Below are 22072 nucleotides of genomic sequence, written 5' to 3'. Positions count from 1 at the left end.
CTGGGAGCAGGCTTTGAGGTTTCAAAAGCCCACCCCAGGCCCAGCGTCTCTCTCTACCTGCTGCCTGTGGATCAGGGTATAAAGCTCCAGCCCCATTCCTGTCTGCTTCCTGCCATGATGATCATGGACCTGTCTTTTAAAACGATAAGCAAGCACCCAAATTAAATAATTTCTTTTATAAGTTGCTTTGGTCATGGTATCTCCTCCACATAGTCAAAGAATAACTAAGATACTTAGTCAGGCCGAGTATTGCGTGCCTTTAACCCTAGCACTTGGGAGAATGAAATAAGAAGATCATGAGTTCAAGGTCAGGCTGTCTCTGCAAACTCATAAATGAATGAATATTGAAAAATAGGAATTCCTGGAAAAGTTTCCCATTTTTGTTTCTCTTCTCAGCATCTGCATAACTTCTGGCTTAACATTAGAATTCAAGATTTTTCACTGCTTTTAAAAATTTGCATGAAGAAAAAACTTTGGATGATTTGATAGTTGGTAGTATTTGGTAATGAGCAGAGAAGAAAAAATGTTTTATATCATGAAAAGATTACTTTAATAGGTACTGAAATTCATCTTTAGATTGCTGGAAAACATACATCCACATGTCTTGTTTAATGTATGGTTATCTAGATATATTTAGGAAAAGCATCTTCCTCTCTAGGGAATGAACCCAGGACTTTTTTTTTTTTAAAGCACTCTGTAACTAAGCTAAATCCCCAACTTTTAGAAAAATACCCCCAATTGAGTAGCTCTCATCAAAGAAACATTTTTCAAATCTTTGAATGATTTTATTTTTATAATAGAATAAAAAGATAAGTAAATAAAAATAATAGTGTTAACCTATTGAGATTTTACATATATATACATATATGTGCATATATGCACACATATACACATATATGTGTATATATACATATATACACATATATATACATATATGTGTATATATGTATATGTGTGTATATATACATATATGTGTATATATGTGTGTATATACGCATATATATATATTTGAAACTCTGAATACTTAGTCCAAATCCCATATCTGCTTCAGCCATTGGTTGGGTTTCATAACACATTGCATCTGACAAGCATAACATGACAAGAGGAATATGCATATTTTCATTAAAAAAATAAGCTTTACAAGTGCTTTCTACTTTTCCCACCACTAGTTTTCTTACAAAGAAACTTCTTTTGGCAGGAGAAAGAGATGTTACAGAGATATACAACTTGTCAAAATGCAAATAATAATTGTTCATGGGGTACACAGCCCAAACAGGTTTATCTACACCCACCCCTAAAGCTCAGGGAACATCATAAGAAGAGGGGTCAGAAAGATCATAAGACTCAGAGGACCAGGATGCCTGAGCAGGATGCCATTTAGGTACAATGGGAATGTTCCATAAGTGAAATCTCAACAATATGGCTGCTGAAACAAGATTTGCATAAAGAAAACCCCTGCTCAACATGTCAGTGTGTGTGGGGGAATTTCATAAGGTCCCTTCTCCATATAAAGGGCTACAAGCTATCAATGGCTTCTGAGAGAGGCAGAATTCTCCAAGAACAAATTCCCTTACACATTTGCTAGTCCCAAGTGGTCATCATATGTACATATGACTAACACCAAGTGTTTCAGTAGGTTTCATACATGCATATATACACATATATATGAATGAATATGTAACAACAATAACTATAGGAGGGCCAAATATTTGAGAAGTGGGTGAGGAGGAATTGGGAGAGGGAGAAAGAGTAATGAAGATGTAAATACAGTTCTCAGGTACAAAATTCTCAAAGTTTAAAAGGAAGAATACTTTGAGTCGTTTATTATACTGGCGAGGCTAGCATGGAGCTCATCATGTAGCTCAGGCTGACCTTGAATTTCTGATCCTTCTATTTCAGTATCTTGAGTAGCTATTGTGCCTGGCCATTAGTTTTTAATTAAAATATCAAAGCAACAGAAAGAAGTCATGGATGTTATTGAAATTATAGACATGTTACTATGTACCTCTCTTTTCCTATGCATATTTCCAGTTTCACTATTATATATGCAAAGTGGTTTGTGCTTTTAATATTATAGGTCTGATGTAGTGGGCAATATGAGGGGCACAAGCTTATAGAAAGACAGGATATCTGTGTAGTAGCTACCCAAATAGTCATTTTGCAGTGGAATAACTGGAGGACAATGCTTTAACTGCGGGCTCAGGACCAATATTGGAAGGGTTGGAGGGTTAACTCTGGCACGGGCATAATTATGAGGATATAAGTTTGTATTCTAACACCAGCAATAAGCCAGGAATTATGTAAATTCCTGTAACTCCAGCCCTGTGCTATCCAACACCTTCTTTTTTTTTTTTTTATTTATTTTCTTTATTTACATGCAAATTTCTCCTTTCCCAGTTTCCCCTCCAAAAAACAAAAAAAACAAACAAAAACAAACCCCTGTTGCTTGTTCTTCATACATGCACAAATGCATGCAGCTGGGCACACATGTGAATGCACACACATAAATAATGACAAAGAGTAACATCTTGAGAAAATAGTATGATGATGATAATTAACATTGTATCCTAGAGAGAAATGCGATGTTCTTTGCCCATAACTAATTGGAATGGAAGAAAAGCCTGATAAATGCAGTTTCCATAATGATTATTGGCAGGGGCATAATCTTTACTTGACATAGTTACTATTATATCTTGTCTACTTCATAAGTATTCAGAGATGAGCAAATGCTAATTCGTTTGACACTTATTGAACATCAGAAAGCAAGCCTATGTAGAATGCACACACACATTTATTTTAGAAAATGCTCCAAAAAGAATGTCATTACATGGTAGGGAGCATAGCGGGTGTCAGAATTTTGATTTAAGCATTCACACATGGTCTTCTTGCACAGGCATTATTTTTGAAATTATAATTACATCATTTCTACTTCTTCCCTTCCCTCCCATATGCAACCCTCCATTGCTTTCTCTAAAATTGATGGACTCCTTTACTCTAACTGTTGTGATACACACACACACTCAGCACACACTCAGCACACACTCTTGCATTCCTAAATACACTTGTATTCCTGAATACAATATTCTCAGCGTGTGTAATGTTACCTGTACATATGCGAGCTCAAGGCTAACCACTTGGTATTGTACTGGTAAACTGGGATTTTTTTTTTCTGGCAAAGATTACTTCTCCTGCTCTCAGTCCTTTCCAGTTGCCTATAGTCCTTTGTCTAGGGTTGACACCCCATGAACTTTCCTCCTTCCATGTGAGCATGACTGCTGGTATCATCACTGTTCAGGTCTTCGTGTGGGCAGCTGTTTTGATAGGACTTTGTGGATATAGCCTCTCTCTGACATTTCTCGACCAAGATCTCACAGCAAGCTTCCTGTTCCTCTGGCTCTTACAATCTTTCTGCTCATTCATTCTCAGCGACCTCTGAGCTTTAGATGTAGGAATCATGTTGTAGAAATATCAGATATGCTACCACACCATCACTTGTTCTCTGCGTTTTGATTAGTTGTGGTTTTTGGTAATGGTCCCAAAGCAAAGTTTCTTTGATGACAGACAAAGACTATAGTTATCTGTGGGTATAAAGGTCAATATTTAGAATGTAGTTAGAAATTATGTCGGCTTAGGAAAATTGTGGGGTCTCTTCCAAGACCCGTGGCTTCACCAGCTTCAGGTAGTTGGCTAGTTATGTAGGTCCAGGTATGTTTTTCTTCTTGATGAGTGGGACTTAAGACCACTTAGAGAGCTGTTGGTTTTCACTAAGGTATCCATGCCACTATTGCACCCTTAGGGTTATTACACCATGCTGGCCGTTGTTGTGGCTCATAGGTGTTCTTGCTGGGTAGAGCTTTTGGTTAGTTTCTCTCTTAGAAGCTTGCGTGGCATTTCTGGTACTTAGAAAGCTAGTGCTTAGGGAAGAGGCTTTCAGGCTGGATCCGGCTGGATCCTATGGGTCCTGTGTCTGAAGTGCATGGCATCATCAGCAATAAGGACTCACCTACTACCTCTGGAAGGCAACCAAGGGCAACGTCATAGTCTACAACGTTTTGGAAATCTTTTGGAAAACCCTAACCAACAAATCAAAAGGGCTCTTCTCATGCCTAATGTTCGGGTTTTTGTTAGGTATACTGTAGCTCTTGAGGTCAATATTGTCTGCCCAGATGGGAAGGTTTAATTTACACTATTTATGTATATGTATATACATAAATACTATATATAAAAACATATACATATATGTATATGTATACATATAATATATGTATGTATACATTATATATATATATATGTATATGTATACACACACTTATTTTGTTTCTGGATTGTGGAAGAGAAAGGAGAAAGTATAATACATTGCTGAAAAAGGTCTTTTTAACAAGTGGTACTGGAATGAACAACTGAATTTCCACATGCATATATATATGGGTTTGCATGTGGAAATTCAGTTGTTCATTCCGGTACCACATATACATATACATACATACACACATAGATATGTGTATACTAGAATATATACTCTCTATATATTCTAGAATATATATATAATTATATATATATATATATATATATGTGTGTGTGTGTGTGTCCTAGAAGATAATAGGTCAACAAAAATCTATATAATCTTGGACTTAGTAATATCTTTTTTAGATAAAATCAAAGACAGGATCTATGAAAGAAAAACAGTGTAGGCTTCACTAAAATCAGAATCTCTGCTCTGACAACGACATGGTCTTGAGAAGCCACCACCAGTTGGGAGAAAATATTTGTAAAATTTATCTCTGGCAAGGCACTATTATTAAGAGAAAACACAAATACTTCTTCAAACACATCAATAAGGAAATACCTCGCTTCCAAACCAGAATGAAAGCTAAACAGACAGCTTACCAAATAAAATGAATGAAAATAAAGAAATGTTAGACACGATTTGTCTTCAGGGAAAAGCAAATGAAAACAGCAAAGACAAATACTTAAGCTCTTGTGGAATGTCTGCAGCCTAGAACAATGATATAATTGTTGGTGACAAATGTTGGTGACAATTTGGAGTCACTGAAGGAAATGTAGCGTTGCAGTCACTTTGGAGGGTAGTCTGGCAATTGTCTATGGAGTTAAACATATTCCCAGCATCTAATCTAGTGGTTGCATGCCTTGGTATTTACTCAAAGGACCTTAACATTTATATCTGCACAAATCTCTGCCCACAGGTATTTATAGCAGTTGTTAACTTTCCTGGGGAGATATGAATAAACTTCTTTTCACTCTGTGTATAAAACACCTATGACAGAGCAAAGTACAGGTTCCATCAAGTCCAGCTTGGCAAACTGGTGAGTTGATTGAACCTGTAAGCTCATGGACAGGAGCAGCAGTGACTCAGGAGCAGCTGTACCACTGCACTTCGCCTCAGCGTGGAGTGCCACCTCCAGAGAGCTGGGTAACAGAGCCTCGCTCTCAGTGAACTTTCCCCATCCTTTCTACCCTCACTTGCAGCTGAAGGGGTAGCAGGAGGGAAATAATGGTTGGAATAATGGTTGGAATAATGGAGGGACCTGTAACACTCCTCCCTTGTACTATGGAGTGTTCACAGCTCCGTTCTTATTACTGTAGAACTAGATAACTCTCGAGTGTTTCTCTTGTTTCACTGGCATAGCTTCCAGGACAAAGTTATATCTCAAGATGGCTAAGGGATACCCAGAAGAAAAAGCCATAGTAATACTAATTATGTTTTAGTCATAATTGTTAGAATTTAGGAAGAACCAATGTCTCATCAGCAGGTAACTGAATAAATAGCTGTGGCATACCCAGACATTAAAATACCCAGTATGGCCTCATGTGGAGGAGGTGCAACTAAGCCTGTAGAGACTTGAGGCCCCAGAGTAGAGGAATGCCTGGAGTGTGGGGAATACCATTTCAGAAGCAAAGTGTAGAGGGAAGAGAATGAAGAACAGTGGAAGGGAGGACAGGAAGGGAGCAACATCTGTAATGTAAGTAAAGAAAACAATTAATTAAAAAAAAATAAAATAAAATACTTCAGAAAAAAAAAAAAAAAAAAAAAAAAAAAAAAAAAAAAACACCCAGTATGAACCAGCTATGAAACAAGATGGAAGAAAGTCAATGTTTCTGTGGAAGAAGTGAATCTGAAAAAAAAATTAGACTGAGCCCTTTAAACTCCATGCCTGGTCTAGTAATGGCAACATTGTGAAGACTCCTGAATCACTGTTTGGTGGGGAGTGCAGGGTGTGTGGAGATGAACAGGCAAGCCACGGGGTATTTGGACATTAAAGTACCCTGATCCTGTTACATAGAGAAACAGAAATAAAAATAGATAAAAGCACAAGTAAAAAAAAATAATAAAGTGAGGATCTATGGTGACATGACTTGAATAGCCAAAATTAGATTACATCCGAAGACAAGGGGTAACACTCACTTGCAGAAGAATTGCAATTAGTAATTGCAGAAGGATGGTGGTAAATACAGAACCACTCTGACACTGCAGTAGTAATTGCTTCAGGCCTGATTCACTAGGGATGCTAAAATTAGCAAAGAAAGTCCTCAGGAGGAACAGGATACATGCATCTCAAAGTATCTGCTCAAGATCAGCTACCTGACAGGGGAGAAGCTCCCTGATACCTCACCATTAAGGGCTCCCAATCCAATACCTTGCCTTCACGTATCTCCCCTAAGTTGTTAGCAGGAAACACTGGGTCCCTTTTGTGGGCACTCAGTTCCAATAGATTAAAAAGAGGAAACTTTAGGATGATTTTGAAGTTTGAGAGGAAAGACAACAGGCATGCTTGCGAAAAGAAAGTCAAGTTTTCCGAATTGGTGGTCTACAAAGTGAATCGGCTCAGCTATGAAAGTCAGAGAAACAACTGTGTTGGGGAGGAGAGTCGGGGCAGGAGGAAGGGTTGAATGCTAGAGAAAACAGACTTTGAAGTTTGACCAGTGTCTGCAAAAATGGGGATAGAAAGAAGGGAAAGAAAAAGTTAAGACTCAGAAAGCACGCGGGCTTGAGATAGGTTATTTGCAGGGACCGTTTAGGGACATGTGACGCCCCTACTGCATTGAGCTGCACATGCCCACTCTGAATGAAGCAAAGGCCAGATTCTCTTAATAGCTCCCTAGCTTTCCCTAACAACTCCCCTCTTGTGTATAGTTAGTGATCAGACCCATCCTGGGGCATATGCTTGAACACAAACGAGACAGTGCTCCCATCTGCCTGGACTGGCTTTAAGCACATCTACTGTTTCTGCTAAGGACCAGCCTCAGCTAGGCCTGGATTCTTGAGAGAAAGGGTATTTGAGAGCCACGAAACAAGAAAACTCGAAGTCAAATCATGGGTCCAAGCTAGAGGCCTTTGTTCTCCTGAGATGGCTTTCCAGGCAGCTCTCTGTGTTCTGCTCTGCTCTAGACAGCTTTTTCTTGCAATTCTAAAAACTCTATGGTTGAGATATCTAGCTTTCTGCTCAAGATAGTTCTCTTGGCAGGTAAAAATTCTAAAAAAAATTTTTTTGGATCTTCTGGTCAAGTCAAAAATCCTCTTAGAAAAATTCTAAAAGTAATTTTTGAGTTTTCCGATCAAAATCAGTAAGCCAGAAAAAAGTTCTCAAGAGTTATGTTCGCTCTTCAGACAACCTTCTCTGATAGCTGTCAGAAGACATCCTGAAAGTGCTGTGTCAGCTCTCTGAGTAATTCTTGGGATTTCTGACCAAAAAAAAAAATTATAAAAGAGATATGAAAAAATTCTAAAAGAACTGTGTTCACTCTCCATGGATTTTCTGACTAAAATCAGAAATCCTATTTAAAAAACTTACTGAAGAGCTGTGTTCGCTCTCCAGAGATCTCCAGACAGCTCAGTTCTTGCTAGAAAAAAAATTCTAAAGAACTGCTATCACAATTCATACAGACCAAAAGCCCCAGATACATGTATACATTATACACATACATAATACATATACATCATACATGTACATAATAATATACATAATAATATAAATGATACATATACATAATACATAAACATCAATTCAGTTATTTATTCTAGGCTCCCTCTTGACTATCTCACCAATCAGAGTTCCATGACCTTAGCCCTTGACTCTTGGGACAAGACAACAAGCATAAGCACAGGCAATAAGATAGCTGGGTGGCACCCTGCCTAGGAATTACCAAACTGACCAAGCCTGGACCTAAATTTCCTTTGTCCTAGGCTGACCTTGAACTCAGGAATCTGTCTGCATTTGTATTTGCCTGTCTTTGTATCTTTCTGACAAGCTGGCTCTTAATGTAGCTACCTCTGTTCCTTTAGGTCTGTGACACCCCTTATACAATTCATATCGCATACTTTTATTTCTGCATAGTAGAGAAATTATATATTTTCAAACTCATGTTTTTAGTGTTCTTTTCCACAGCCGTAAGGGCTATCCTGAAGGTCCTAACTTTTACCATTTTGCTGAGACATTAGCCTCCTGGACTCATGCTGTCTTTGATTATCATGGCATCATACCAACAAGCCTCCTGGCTAAAGCAGCCTATTAATATTTGTGGAGGCCTATGCCTGCTGACTCTGTCCTGGAGCAGGCATTCTGTCCCTAGTAAGGCCATGCCAGACTTGGTAAGTTTCTTTTGCTTGAACATCATGCATTTTAAAAAAGTGGCAATGCTGTCTACCTATATATGATATCATCTCTTGTATGCCCCATGAAATTCTCCCTTTATGACCTTTGGTCTTCTTTGAATTAGGCTGTGCTGATTAATTTGTAACATACACATGGCAATTCAACAACATGACCAATAAATTAAATCCTCTAGTCTTTGTAAAATTAACAACATGAGCTGGAGGGGTTTATTATGTCACTAATGAGATGATCGAATTCAGCAGCATGTTTTCTATAAATAAACTTTGTTCAGTTTGCCAAATCTCAGTTATTCTCCTTCAAGTAAGTAAGTGTGCCTCGATCTACAGCTGTTTGTTTACATTTTAGTCTTTGGAGTATGGAAGAGAAGTTTTGTTCAAAGTCTTTATAAATCCTATTGTCCTCCAGTTTGATTAATGACAACAGAATATGTTGGGTATCTCATTTTTCTTTAATACTTTCTCTTTTCCCTAGCTTTCATTGTGCCTGGATCAAGGATAATTCATCACAGATATTTTTAGACACAATTTGAGAAGCTTTTCTTCCGCTGCAGGTCGGAAGAAGCCAAGTCACTGCTTTGATTTTATTTCCTCTGCTCAGAATATAAATTATTCCAAACTAAGATTTTGTTTTTCAATTATTCAAGGACTAAGTGTCACTAAATGGTGATAGGTTAAGCATGGTTCTTAAAATGTATATTATTTAATAAGTATAGCACATTAAGTAGTTCTAAATAATACATGTGATGATCTGACCACAGTTATTTGGTTTTATATTAGTACTTGAGGTGAGATTTGAAAGATTTATATTAATAATAGTGCTAGATTGCTGTATCAGAAGATGTACCAAAACTTAATTTTTTTAGATATTTACTTATTTATTTGTATTTGTATTTATATGTATGGGTACATGTGTTTGTATATTTGCAGAGGCTGAAATATAGCATTCAATCCCTTGGAACTAGAGTTGCAGGTGTTTGTAGAATGCCTAGGTTGTTAAATTGATCCCGGATCTGAAATCTGGTCTTCATGATTGAGCATCAAGGCTCTTAACCACTGAGCAATCTCTTCAACCTATTAATGTCTTAAAAACAATAGTAAATATTAGCTATCCTCACAGTTTTTAAGTGTATTAGAAACTTAAATGTTCTGTGCTAGTTATTTTATTTTATTTTTATTTCATTTAATTTTTTTTCACAACTAGAGACAAATTGTAGTCACTCAGGAAGAGGGAACCACGGGCATGGCTGTAGTGGATTTTCTTGATTCATAACTGATGTATGGAGGGTCCAGCTCACATACATACATCACAACTGATATAGGGGACCCAGCTAGTGGTCTTGGGTTATATAAGAAAGCAAGCTGAGCAAGCCATGGAAAGCAATGTTCCTCCATGGTTCCTGCCTTGGCTTCCCTTAAAGACAGGCTGTTACCTATAAACCAAATAGGTCCTTTGCTCTTTAGACATAGCATTTATGCAAGCTCTCTTTTTGGCTTCTCTCAGTGTGGTAAACACACTACAAGGACATGGGTGTAGGTGGTGAGGAACACTACCACGTTGCAGGCCTGTCCTAGCGTAGGTGCCAAGGTGAGATTATTCCATTTACCATTCATAGTGATTATTAATGAACTTCTCTGTTTGAGCTCCACTTGTCTTCCTAAATGTTAGGGTCGTACATTTTCACTTAACATTCACAGTAATGATCAATATAGTTTCTTATTTATTTACCTACTTAAAAACTTTCATTAATTGTTCTTGACCATTCAATGAATAGCTTTCAAGGCTTACCACATGAGCCACATTTTACTGTTGTCAGAAATATAGCTTTATGTTTAAATATCTCATAATTTCAACACAAGTACACCAATGGATGCTTATTTCAGTCTTTCTTGAATTTTATCAATATTTAATAATAACCATCCAGTAACAATAATAGAAATTCATAGAACTTGCTTATTCATGTCACCCACAGTGCAATTCTGCTTAGGGATGATGTCATCATGCATGATGACATGATCATTAATCACGTATGGGTTTAGGGTGTTTGAAATGCCATTCGCTTTGGCATTTAACTCATCTTTCAATGGCTGAGGCCATTGGACAGATTTGGGTCAAATAATGAGGTCGAATTTCAAGACATTTCCACCACAAGAAGCCATCAGCGAATTCTGAGTTAAACTACATTGTTTTCGGATGGTGTCTTTCCAGCTCCTAGTGCCTTCAATTTCTTTCTTCCATACTTTGAAACTTATAGTAGATGTCTTTCCCCTCCTTGGTTAGGCTTGTTCTTAGGTACTTTTTAGAGCCTGTTATGAGTGAGATTATTTTCTGGCCTGCTTCTCCACATCTCTCTTACTGATACATAGATACTGGCTTCCATACATTAATGTTGTAACCTACTATTTCACTGAAAGTATTTATCATATCAATGGGTTTTCTGGTGTAGGTTTTTGTTTGTTTTGTTTTTTTTTTTTTTTTTTTTTTTTTTGTCTTTTACAGATAGGCTAATATCTATGGAGAGGAATCATTTGAGTTTTTCCTTTCCTATTTGTCTCTTTAGGCCTTTCTCTTCTCTTATCACTCTAGCTAAGCATTTTTGGTATTATATTAAGAATAGACAGACATTCCTGATAAATTCCACGAAGGAATATATTTTCCAAGTATTCTCTCAGAAGCTTCTGGATTTCATTGATTATATGTTGCAATACATCTATTTTGCTTCTGATTTTATTAGTTTGGATGTCCTCTATCTTTGGGTTAATTTAGCTAATGGCTTATCTATCTTGTTTGTGTGGTTTTAGTATGGCTCCCCCCCCCCATTGCTTCTAGTTTATGTTACAAAACACAAAAATTATTTAATTCTTGTTTGATAAGACTTTTTGTACTGCATAGAATGTCATCTATTTTGAATAATATTTTTTGGCTGGCTAGAAAAATATATATCCTACAATTGTTCCATAGATTATTCTGTAGATGCCTGCTAAATCCATTCGCTGGATGATGCAACTTAACTCTGAGGTTTCTCTCATTGATTTTATTTTTGTCAGAATGATAATTTTTCTAGACACAGTGACATTAGTGCAAGCTATTTGCTCTTGGGGCTTAGGTAATATACTTCCATGTTTCCTTTGCTTTTTGAGTTTTGGTAGAAAGAGATAGGTCTACTGCTGTTCATCTGGTGAGTGCCTCGTGAGTTTGCTGTTTTCTAGTAGCTTTTAATAATTGTGCATTTAATAAAAATACAACCTATGCAGTTTACATTATAATGTCATGTGGAGAGGTTTCTGAACATATTGGGAGTTCTAAATGCCTTTTCTAGTATATAAATATCTATATATATTTCCCAGCATTGGGAATTTAGTGCTATAATTTCATTGAGTAAAATTTCTATGCTTCAGCCTACAATTCAGTTCTTAAATTCATCTATCTCATGGATCTTAGGATTGGTTTGGTTATGTCCTAATGTTATGGTTATCCTTTTTTTCCCCTTTGTTTCTGTCTTCATGTGGTATTTCCTTGACATTGTCTTCATACCTCAATATTATTTCTTTCCCTTGATTTAGCATGCTATATTTCCCACTGAATATTGCCCCTCTGTTCATCTGACTCTTCTGTGAGCAAGCAGGAATGGGCTTTGGAGTTTGGAAAGATAAAAATAAGGGTCATTTACTTTTGAAGCCAAGAGGCTTAACTGAAAATCGTCTCCCAGATGACTTCCCTTTGCTGAACCCCTAGGAAGTGAAAGAAATGCTGTGGGTCTCTTCTCTGCTGTGTGCTTGGCATGACTCCTGTGTGCAGGACCTGGGCATAAGATTTGGCTTTACCTGTTGCACTTGGCTTTCTTTCACTTCCTTTTCCTGACCATTTTGCTCAGTACTCTAAGCCGAGGTCTGTGATTGCCTCTAAAAACATGCAGTTAATATTTTAGGAGTTTATCTGAAAACTGTTCAGAGCTCTCACCTGATGGTTTCCTATCTGACTGAACTCTTCTTGCAAGTATGCATGTGGTGACGTTTCAGCTTCACAGAGATGTAGGTGGGGATGGGGGTGGTGTGTGTGTGTGATGTTTCAGCTTCACAGAGATGTAGGTGGGGATGGGGGTGGTGTGTGTGTGTCTTTAATTCATCATCATTTAGATGATGTCATGCAAAAATAACTTTTCTGTAATGGTCTAGTGTTTCTTCAGGGTAAGTGCTTGGTATTTTACACTCCATCTCAGACTCACGATCCTCTTTAGGAGCACATGATGATGACTTTTGAGGGGTAGTCCTACAGTTGTAAAGAGGTCAAGGGGCCTGTAAGATTCATGAACTATAAAAGCCACAGATCTAAAATCATCCTGATTCTTCATTGACCTCCTCTACAGTGTCAAATCTGGTTTCTCCATTGAACTTATGATTCCTAAGATAGTTCTGTCTCATGGTTTGGATATCATACTGATGCCTATAATGAGTAGCCATTTACCAATGCTGTTTGTTTAGAAATTTATAGATAATAAACAATAAAGAGACTGTAACAGAAATAGTTTCCAGTAATTGTTTGAATTATTAGTTGTAGATTCCATTTAAAACATTGTTAGGGACAGTACTTTTACCTTCAGTAAAAAAAAAAAAGGTAAAAAGAAAAAGATTCTGATATTCTGAATTATAAAAAATTAGTGAATATACAGTTCATAGTAAGAATGTCTTGAATATCTTTTACATATATGTAAATATACATAGATGTGCATATAAATGCATATTTATATAAATATACATAAATAAATGTATACTTATATAAGTATATTTATATGTATATTTATATAAGTATAAATATATACCTTTATATGCATATTTATAAATGTATATTTATATAAGTATACATTTATATATGTATATAAGTATATAAGTAAACATGTATATAAGTATACATTTATTTATTATATTTATATGTATATTTATAAATGTATGTTTACATAAGGATACATTTATAAACATACATTTATATATGTATAGAAAACCAAGGGAAAATACAGTTATGTAGGATTACAAAGAAAAGTACTACATTTATAACTTGTAAAAAATTCTCACAATTCTTTTGCATTTCAGTTGTAATAGCAGATATAAATCAATTGATGTCAGTTTTATCTCAGGATGTAAGAAACTAGGTAATGTTAATTTACTGAAAGGTTAAACATCTTTATCATATGGGATCACTTCCCAATTAATTTTTCATCTAGGGTGGGTGGAGAAAGTGAAATTAACTTCTATAATTTCGCAAAGGGTATCATAAACATTAAAAATAATCAATGCATATCACAGGATATCATAGAGCATCAAAGTTATAAAGGGTGCCATAAATATGATGGTATCAAAGGATATATATGTCAAGGGATAGCATAAATATGAATATTATCAAAGGCTATCAAGAATTCTCATAGGTTGTCAAATGATATCATAAGTAGAAGTATCAGAAGTTTCCATAAACATCAAAGGACATTACAACAATAAAAACATCAAAATATTAAATCCACGAAAGGAATTGGGTAGAACCCTGAGAATATGTCCCAGGTACCCAGAAGGGTGTACTCAAACTGTCTGCAGTATAAGAAAAAATAGAAAGCGAGTCTACTTCATGTGCCCTGATGTAGGACTGCTTGGAGTTCGAAATGTTTGATGTGAAATCAATCTCATTATCTTCCTTGATCACCATTGCCTGGAGGTTCCAAGTGGTGAAGCATTATTTCAGTTAATAGTGGTTAGCTGTAAGAACATTTTACTCCTTTTGGAACCACTAGCTGAGTCTGTCAGAGAAGAAAATTAGAACATCCTTTTTTCTTAGTGACTAAGAAATTTGGATGTTGAAGCTCCGCTCTGAGATGTGTGCAGTTGAGGTTGTCTCTGGCACCTGGGCGTCAGCAGATCCCAAGGGCTCACAGAAAACTGCAGAAATACTTAATAGGGAAGAAGAGAGGTAGAAGAAAAGGAAAAGAATGGAGTGTAATCAAGTTAAGCATTGGAAGAAGGGAGAGAAAACCAGACCCTAGAAGTAGTGAGGCTACCAGTCTCCAGCGAGGTAATAAACTTACCAAATACTTAGTACGTGATTTTGGTTTTTTGTTTTGTTTTTCTGTTTTCTTTGTATGTATCACCAATGTGTTGAATGTCTATGCATTTCCAAATTTTGAAATTCATTGTCACATTGGATTTACAAGTAGGTACTTCCACATAGGAAAAAAGGTTGATATGATAACCTGCTATTCTGAAAAAAAAAAAATGTATAATGAGTTTATGATAGAACTGTTCAGAACATGTATACACATGAGTATGCAGTTCTATAAAAAGATACTGTAGGTATTATATTTACTTTATAGTTCTATAGTACAATACAGTTCCATAAGAAAGGTGGCTTAAATTTGTGTTTAGGAAAATATTGTGGTTGTGTCTGTACATGCATAGACACATGCAGTCAGGGACAGAGAGGCCTCTGGCCACTTTGAGTTAGCCAGATTTATTTGACCTTTTAGAATAAGCACATAACTGTGGACTAAGAATGATTACTGCCTTTTCTAGAGAAATCAGCAGAGCCTCACAAGCCAACGGGACAGGAAGTGCTAGAGATATGCAAACCTGCCCAGATATCATCACTGACGTCTCTCTGCTCAATTCCTCCCCACTCCCAGCTTCTTTGACGAAGCAACTCTTCAGATAAACCCTGATAGCACTCCGGCATTTTGCAATAAATTAGTGCCTTCTCTTTCAACATGAGTTGACATTTCTCACATGACCTCTGGTTTAGGGAATGGAGTTGCTATAACAAAATGGCATCTTGCCAGTGACCTCTCGAGGCTGAGGGACCATTGAGTCAACAGAACTCATTTCATGGATTCCTTGTGCTACGTGGAACACTTGATGTTTGCTTTAAGCAATGAACTTTTATTATTGCAGGAGGTGGAGGAGTTGAGGGTCACACTGTAGGTGAGAAACAGATTATGTTTCCCAGAAGAGGAGCTCAGCGGTAGAAAAGTTCGTGCAAGCTTCTCAAAGAACTTTGGACAGATTTTGTTTTTAATTATAGTCTATATATAGATCACAACAGGCTTTCTAAACAATCCCATGATCCAGAAAGCAATCACAGGTGATAACACACTGGACAAGTCAGCTTCATTTCTGTCATTTAAATTATTCTCAATTGAATTATATTCATTTTGTATTATACATGAATGCTTTCCTGTTGACAAAGGGATAAAATGGAAACCCAATGTTCACAGTCATAACAAAAATTAATGAATGTGCAGCTACTCAATTTCGGATAGTTTGAATTGGTGTGCTTAGAAAAACTCCTGAGGTTGAATCTATGTGTTCAAAACTTTGGTTCCACTCCTCGGTTTTCTACAGCAAACGTCACTGGTATGATGTCCATATGGTCTGCTTTTCTCACACTATCATTAAAATCCTCATTAAAATGCATAACCAGAGAGCCAGATGTTTTATTTTTATTGCCTTCTATTTCCTTCACATTTACAATCTACGTATAGTTACATGGAGAGTGAAATTTTGTGACTGTTTTTCCATATTTAAGTAAAAAAGTATTACAGGCATATATTTATATAGATAGAAGCACATCTAAAATGAATATTTTGGGTATGACCATGTGTACACCCAAAATTCTATCTTAATTAAAAAGTACTTCCTCTTGCTTAGGAACTGAGTGACCAGACAATGAACATTTGCTTACTCATTCATTTGTTTCATGTCTCCCTGGTTCTTTTCTTCTCTTCCACTTTCAAAATATTGCTTGTCAAGGACTCCATAGAAGAGAGGTGCAACTCAGTTAGGCATATGCAGAAAATTTGAAACAGAGATCTTTTTTTTTAAATTTATTTTTTAATTAGATATTTTCTTTATTTACATGTAAATTTCTCCATTCCCAGTTTCCCTTCCAAAAAACAAAGAAACAAACAAAAACAACAAAAACGAACCCCTGTTGCCTCCCCCCTCCCCATGCCTGCCACCCCACCCTCTCCCACTTATTGGCCTGAAACAGAGATCTTAATTCTCTATGTACTGGCTAGTTACTGCTGACTTCTTGACCAAACTAGGTTTTTAACTGGTTTTAATTGAAGTCCTTGTCCGGTCACTCTTCTTTAGATTTATCCTTTCCAAATAGTAACTGCATACAGAAAATATATAGAAAAATTGTGCTACTCAGGTTTGAGGGGATGGATAAGGGAGTGACTTTTTTCTATACTGAGAGTCGAAATGTTAAAATCACAGGAAGGGCCTTTTCCTAGCTCAGAGATCTCTTTTCCAGACAACTTCTGGTGTCTTCAGGAGGGCCTACAATTCTAGTTATATGTGGACTTCTTCAATATTTGTGAAATTCTTTTTTCCCAGTAATTCAGTAAGGAGACTAATTACCAGAATAAACATGTGAAGAAATTGTTCAATCATTTCCACAATGAAAAAAAGGGATATGTGGTGTGTGTGTGTGTGTGTGTGTGTGTGTGTGTGTGAGAGAGAGAGAGAGAGAGAGAGAGAGAGAGAGAGAGAGAGAGAGAGAGAGAGGAGAGGGAGATTTCAAATGCTCTAGATATTAGGAAATGAAAACTTAAATTGAGAGAATACTCTTTTCATTTTCATTTTATTTTTCTTTTGTCTTTAAAGATAAAGAATTGGTTAAAATTTACGCTATAAAAAGGAGGCACAATCTTTCTTGAAACCTTATGTCAAATCTTTTCTTCATTCTTGAGTTTTCCTCCAGCTTGGAGGGGATACTGATTTTTAAAGCCTTTTGTTACCTCCTCTCACACGATGACTGCAGTACATGTAGTAAAACTTGCTAATTAAACACACTTTACCTGTCTAACCAACTTGGTTATTACTCACTCTGAGTGAGTGGGTGAGCAGTTCTTTGCAAGATTGTAAATTACCTTGAAATTTCCATGTTCATATGCTAAGATAATCAGCTGCTTTATCGAACCAGCTGTCCTGACATGACTGTGTCATTTGTGATGGGAAGTCCGCAGCATTGCCACCATCTTGGAGGACCTACTTGTCTTAGAGTGAGGTTGGTTTCAGCTCTTTGAAACTGTACTTTTCTTTGTGGTTTTGTAGATCAGCTTTGTTTCTGGTTGATTTTTTTAAAATCAGCTATTCTGTCTACATTTTCAGTGGAATGTCTCAGTACAGGACAGCTGATAACCTTTGCCCTATAACCTCGTACCTACCTGATTCATAGCATCAGCTATCAGCTCTTCATACTGCAGGCTGATCTTAGGTAATGAGGTATTAGCAATTGGTGCCTCATTATCTTAATCCTAGGGTGGCGTCTCTCCTCTTTGTAAAAGAAGGTGCTATTGTTATTTTTGCTGTCAGTTAGCTTCAGTTTCCCAATTTATGGTGTCTTTCCACATGGGTTTCATATGTGTGCTTTGGCAGTTCCTCACCCAGGTTTCCTTTATAAGGGGCAGTTAGCAAACAGGCCTTAGAGATATAAGGACCTGGGTTCAAATCACTACCCTAAGTACCATTACCTGTGTGACCTGGGAAAGCATCTTGCCCTATGCCTCATCTATGGAGTAGAAAGGCTAATGTTGACCTCCAATGTTTATCATATAGATTAGCTCCTGTGTGAGACTAGCATGCCATAGCATCTTAATGTACAAAGTCAATAGCTTAAAAATAGTAACTCATTATTGATGCCAACTGCTGAAAAACCAGCCTGGTAGGGAAGGAGTCAAATTGTTGTTCTCTAGCTCTTTCATTGGGGACCGTGTACTCAGTTCAATGGATGGCTGTGAGCCTCTACATCTGTATTAGTCAGGTACTGTCAGAGCCTCTCAGGAGATAGCTATATTTAGGCTGGCTTGTCCTTCCTTCAGTCTCTGGTCCTGAGGGGTTTGCAGCCCCTTAGGATGAACAACACTATGAACTAACTAGTACCCTCAGAGCTCCCAGGGTCTCAACCACCAATCAAGGACTGTGTACATGGTAGGTCTGATTGTTCTGACAGCATGTGTATAGTAGAGGACTGCAAATTCGATCATCAATGGGAAGAAAGGACCTCGGCCCTGTGAAGGGTCTGTGCCCCAGTGTAGGGGAATGCCAAGGCCAATAAGTGGGAGAGGGTGGGGTGGCAGGCATGGGGAGGGGGGAGGCAACAGGAGTTTGTTCTTGTTGTTTTTGTTTGTCTGTTTGTTTGTTTTTTGAAGAGGAAACTGGGAAAGGAGAAATTTACATGTAAATAAAGAAAATATCTAAAAAAAAAAACATTTGAAATGTAAATAAAGAAAATTTTCAATAAAAAAATTGTTGTCCTGATTGCCATGAAATTTTCTGAAGTATTTTACTTCATTTTCAATTCCACATTCTGTGGATTTGAAATGCAGATTTTTTAGATCTCAATTTCGAGGACCACCTCATTCTCACAGCATCAACTCTACTCCACTATCCTTGTGGAAGAGTCATCAGGAGCTTCCCATTCTACATCCGCAGTATGTCACCATCTGTTCTTCACTAGTAGGTCCCTAACTCTCCATCTTTATTTTCTCCTTCCAACCAGCTCTTTAATACATTACAGCCCCAGTCCTTCACATACTCTGCGACAGAATGCATTCTCAGTCCCTGGTATTGCCTTAGACATCATCTCTGTATCCCAGGAGTCCAGAGTGTAGGTGGAAGAGAACTGACTGTATAATACAGGTAGGGAGGTATTGGTTACCTTTATGAACAAAGATTTATGGGAAAGCTGCTGAAGGAGTAATTGGTTCAGCTGGGAGTGGGGTGTGGTGGGTTGGAAGGGCTGGAAAAGGCCTCAGAGAGGAAGTAATACTTGAATCAGCCCCTTAGGAATGAACACAAGTTCATTTTGGGCAGAAGAAAGAGGATGACAGAGTCTGAAAGTGAGCAGTCCTCTACCGCACCACAGCAGATGGCAGTGGGGATGGCTGCAGAGACAGTTCTCAGGGAACTGGCAAGAGCCGGCTGTGAAATGCTTTGGTGCTTAACCAAGAAGCCTGAAAGTAGAAAGCCGAGCCTCTCCTTCGGTAATTCTTGTGAATACATTTGGGCAATAATCTTCTTTTCCTGAATGTACTTTTAAAACAATCTCTAAAGTGGTTCCCAGATCCCCAGTGAACTGGAAAACCCTCCATTGCTTAAAAAAAAAAAAAAAAAACAAAAAACCCTTATGTATTTTATTTATTTATTTATTTATTCATTCATTCATTCATTCATTCATTCATTCATTTATTGCCTGTCCCTTCAAGTCCAGCCTGGGGTATTGGAGACAGTGTAGTGAAAAGGCTAAAAGTATGACATACAGCATGACTACCTGCCCGCTGTTTCTAAATAGCTCTGCTTCTATCTGAGTCCTCTAATAATGGCCAAATGCCACTTTTTTTTTCTGTGAAAAGGAGGATAGTGACAATTTCAATATGGTAAGGCTTCTGTGATGATTCAGTAATTGCTTAGTAAGTGCTTGCTGTTCATCATTTACTAAGCAATAATTAACCATTTACCATGGAGCAGCTCCTGTGCTAGATTCTTATTCTATAGTAACAAGCTACACAGACCGGAGCTTTATAGTCTGATGGTTTAATTTTAACTACTACTATTATTATGTAAGAGATAATTTCAATAAATACTGTTAAAATAAAATGTATTCTCGCTATGTTAATGCCCTGCCTGTGGGGCTGGACTGCTTCCTTTTTGAGTCAGCTGGGGAATGTGCTACGGGACTGGTTGACTAATGAGAGCTGCCGTGCCCATTGTCCATGCAGATCCTGAGTCTATACTGTCATGCAGCCTGGGCAGCCTCATCATTTAAGCTATGTTCTGTAGTCAGAGGTGGTCCTGAAGCGTTTTAGATACAAACAACCTCAGAAGGGCGGGTCATACCTTCTCAAAATGAGTTCTGGATTTAGATTAGTCAATTTTGGGTCGGCTGGGCTCCTCCTAAAACTTGCAGTCAATAGGTCTTGGGGAAGAAGAATTCCAGAGTCCTCATATCCCATGGTAAACTCATCATATTTTACTGCTGGTTAGGTGAGCTCATAAAGACACATGCTGCTGAACGTGAGATAGATAGAATTGTTCTAGGATGGAGACTGTTCTTGAAGACAACTTGGGTCTGCTGACCTCTGCCTTAAGCACTGGCGTGGCTGATGCACAGGCAGGTGAGCAAACTGGACTGATACTAATTCTCCAGAAGAACCCTAAGTGAATGTTTGCAGGGCTTGACTGGTTAACAAGGGTTTGGTTTTGCATATATATATATATAATTTTTTTTTCGAGACAGGTTCTCACTCCATAGTTTTAACTGCCCTGGAGCCTGACGTGGGGCCCAGGTTGACCTTGAACTCACAGTGGAATGCTGGAATTACAGATGGGCCTAACCATGCCTGTGTAAGCAAGGATGTTTTTTTCATTTTCCTTATGTTGTGTTACTCGAACTTTGCCCCTGTTTGTTTGCTCTTCAATTTACCCGTGTTGAGTAAAAGTGTTTTTAGCAGCTGTGTATTTGTGCGCAGATTATTTTTGATTACCAATCACCTTTTCTTCCCTTGAGGAAAATCTTAACCTATCTGTCAGCAGCACCTTAACCTATAATCAGGACTGGGGTACAACTCTGCATTTCCCCAGTCAGATATCTATCTCTAATCTCCCTGAACATTCTTCCTCCTATGCCTTTATGTTTGTCCTAGTAATCACTTTGAATTTTTGTCTGTGTAAAGTCTATCACCCTTAATTTGTGTAAGCGATGCCTTCCAAGATTTATGTTTTTTAATGTTAGACTTTTAAAAAAAATTCATCTTTGAAAATCCCCTTTTAAAAGGATATTACACATTTAAAGAAACCTTTATTGTCAATGTACCTCAACTTAATTAAACTATTGCAAATTCTATTTGGAAACTGCCTATCCTCCAAGGAAATATGCGTGATATTTGAACCAATTAAAGTGTTCCTTCCCATGCAAAGGGCTATCCAATGCATGTTGAGCATCTTCTGTATAGCTGGGAAATTATGCTGAAGAAATAGATCTCCCAAGGAAGTCCTGGGTTGTAATGAAAGGCGTTGTATTCATTGGCCAGTCAGAGGTGGTAGATGAAGGTTTCCAGGCAAAAGGGTGGCCTGAAGGCCACCGAACAGCACAATTCTGGGATGACACTGTGAAAAGATTGAACAGCTTCTTAGAAGCCACATGGTACATCTTCAGCTTGCCTCTTGCCTCCCTGCATCAGTCACATGGTGATTCAGGTCTTTTTGACCTGAGGTTACCTGGCTTACTAAAGCCACCATGCCTGAAATGTCCCTCAGTGCTTAGAACCACATCCCAACCCTACTCTGCCTTCCCACGTAAGCTCTGTTTATTGGTGAACCATTACACACTTGTAGCTAAAGATGTCAGGAAAACAGAAACTGCAGGCATTTTCAGAAACTGTGATAGATAAATCTTAGCTC

The sequence above is a fragment of the Mastomys coucha genome, unplaced genomic scaffold, assembly GCF_008632895.1.
Source record: "Mastomys coucha isolate ucsf_1 unplaced genomic scaffold, UCSF_Mcou_1 pScaffold14, whole genome shotgun sequence".
NCBI lineage: Eukaryota > Metazoa > Chordata > Mammalia > Rodentia > Muridae > Mastomys > Mastomys coucha.
The sequence above is the reverse complement of the archived record's forward strand: the minus strand, read 5'-3'. Positions refer to the sequence as shown.